Consider the following 3,169-nt stretch of genomic DNA (forward strand, 5'->3'; position numbering starts at 1 on the left):
GGTTTAGCAGAGTGAAAAAAAAAAAGATTTCACTGTAAACTGTTACTGTATTTCGTTGTTGCAATGAATTGTGACAGCATTATTTCATGAAGTCAATATATAAACTGCTCAATACAGTAGTAAAATTCGCGAATAAAAAAATAGATCTAATCCTCTAAGTAATTAGATAATGCTTTCATGCAGCATACAACTGGAACAACCACAGACCACCTACTCTACTCTTCTCTTGGTGTCTGGATCCTCCATCAATCACACAAATTGGGGAAATTTCTGAACCTTAGCCCCATCCCCCCAGAAAATAGCCTATAATCTTCACTGTTCTGACCTCTAGTATTACGTTACCTTTGAATGTTTGCATAGTGTGACCTCCTAACCCCATATATTGCGTGACCTCTTGACCCTGTGCATAGTTTGACCTCTTGACCCCGTGCATAGTGTGACCTCTTGACCCCGCGTATAGTGTGACCTCTTGACCCCGTGTATAGTGTAACCTCTTGACCTATGTATAGTGTGACCTCTTGACCCCCCGTATAATGTGATCTCTTAACCCCGTGTATAGTGTGACCTCTAGACCCTGTGTATAGTGTGACCTCTTGACTCCGTGTATAATGTGACCTCTTGACCCCTGTAAATAATGTGACCTCTTGACCCCATGTATAGTGCAACCTCTTGACCTATGTACAATTCTTGAAGCCTAATGACCCCGTGCATAGTGTGACCTCCTGACCCCCACGTGTATGTGACCTCTTGATCTCCATGTATAGTGTGACCTCTTGACCCCCGTGTATAGTGTGACCTCTGGGCCACTGTAATATAAGTCATGATCTACCTGACTCCATGTAATGTGACCTCTGACCCCTGTGTATAATGTGACCTCTTGACCCCTGTACGCAAATGTGACCTCTTGGCCCCATAACATAATGCAGCCTCTTGACCCGTGTATAGTGTGACCTCTAGACCCCGTGTATAGTGTGACCCATTGACCCCGTGTATAGTGTGATCTCTTGACACCGGCATAATGTGACCTCTTGACCCGTGTACAGTGTGACCTCTTGACCCCCTGTATAGTGTGATCTCTTAACACCAGCATAGTGTGACCTCTTGACCCCGTGTATAATGTAACCAGTTGACCCGTGTATAGTGGGACCTCTTGACCCCGTGTATAGTGTGACCCCTTAACCCCATGTATAGTGTGATCTCTTGACCCCGTGCATAGTGTGACCTCTTGATCCCGTGTATATATATGTGACCTCTTGACCCGGTGCATAATGTGACCTCTTCACCCCATGTATAGTCTGACCTCTTTACCCCAAGTACAGTGTGACTTCTTGACCCCGTGTACAGTGTGTTACGAACCACGCCATCAATTGTCATGATCTACCTACCCAGCACTACAAACCACGCCATCTATTGTCATGATCTACCTACCCAGCACCACGAGCAATGCCATCTAGGGACGAAACCCGTGTATGACTAGTCTTAGTTACCACTGCCGGGTTCCCTTCTCCATATCCTGGTTGTTGCGTCACCTCCTCCAAGTCTTCCTCATCAGCTCCAATTTGATGAGAGTTCAGTTCACTCTGGGAAGTGACCACAGGATCACCTATCCTGGAAACCTACGGCACAGTGACTACCTACTGTCTTCTTCTACAATACTCAGCCTTACTCGTCAGCCATCTCAGCTCCGCACTTAAGTATTTGTAATCTTATATTGCCTCTCCACCTCCACCTTGCTTCAAATTATCGTATGTTGTATAAATATGTATATGCTGTTAATGTTTAGGTTAAGTATGGTTAAGGGTAAATTATAGAAAGCTGAATATTTTGTTAAGGAATTTATGGTACTTTATTATACACAACTAAAACTCGCATCCTTTGTCTACCCTTTTATAGTCAGATTGCCTTTGTTTTTTATTGTTGTTGCCAGTTGGGATCTGGGTAGACTTTTAACTATATTCTAAATCCCCAACTCGTAACAAATGGCGACCTTGACAGGACACGACCTTAAGTGCCATATTTCTTCCCCCCTTTCTACTCCTTGTTAATTATTCCTCCCAGTCACTTCTGTTCACAATTGCTTTACGGTGGTTTAAAGTTCCCTTCATATGTGTGTGCATATATTGGTATTATCTTACAGTAAGAGTGACAGACGTAGGATATTAGGTTCCGAGTGTCATAAGGCTTACCTGTTATTACACGTAGGCAGTCGTGTAGTAAGTCTTATCGAGTGTAGGGAAGAATCCGGATCTGTTTAATGCCGTACCCTCGCTCCAGAGTAGGCTGTTCCATAGTCACTAGTTTAGGGTGAAGTGATATCTTGGGACGCCCCGCTCTAACAGGACCCCATAATTATAAAGCCTTAATTATTGTTCTTCTCATTATCTCATTCTGGGTCAATAATCAAGTAACTCAAGGGTTGTTAATCCGGATCTTTATTTTAATGCCGTAATACGCCCTTCCTGTTTCAAGTATCTAAGGGTTGTTAATCCGGATCTTTATATTAATGCCGTAATACGCCCTTCCTGTTTACTCAGGGTTGTTAATACAGATCTTTATATAAATGCCGTAATACGCCCTTTCTCTTTCAAGTCTCTTATCCTTATTTAAGGATCTTATCAGAAGAACAATATTCATAAGTGTAATTTCCCTAGGTATAACTTGGGTAGTTTCCGGGAATTTCTGGTTATCCACTGCCGTGATATTTTCTAGGGTAATCCACTTATCTTATCTTTTGACCATTAATTAATTTATCTAGGTTTTCTTAACAATGGCCACTTCAGGATTTGTTAAACTTGGTAGTCCTGGAGGAGTGGAAGAGCAAGATACCATTTCACATCTTGAAGCATGTGGAGGAGCGTGGAGAGGTTAATTTAGGGCGTGCGGCTGAGCTGGCTGATGAGTACGCCTTGCTGGTGGAGTCACTGTGCCGTAGAGAACTTGGTACTTTCCGGCCTGTAAGGTCCTCCTCAGATGATAACCTTGGGGCGTGAGTGGTAGGTCGAAAGGTCCCACACCCACCCACCCCTGATGCAACCAAGTTTTATTGTTCTTACTGTAAAAACCCAGGCCATGCGATCCAGTCTTGTAAACACCCAAAGTTTCGAACTACTAAAAGTAGTTCCCTGGATCCCAAATTCAAACCAATAGCAACGGCCAATGTGGAAAGGCC

This window comes from Homarus americanus, unplaced genomic scaffold, assembly GCF_018991925.1.
Source record: "Homarus americanus isolate GMGI-L3 unplaced genomic scaffold, GMGI_Hamer_2.0 scaffold15702, whole genome shotgun sequence".
NCBI classification, from domain to species: domain Eukaryota; kingdom Metazoa; phylum Arthropoda; class Malacostraca; order Decapoda; family Nephropidae; genus Homarus; species Homarus americanus.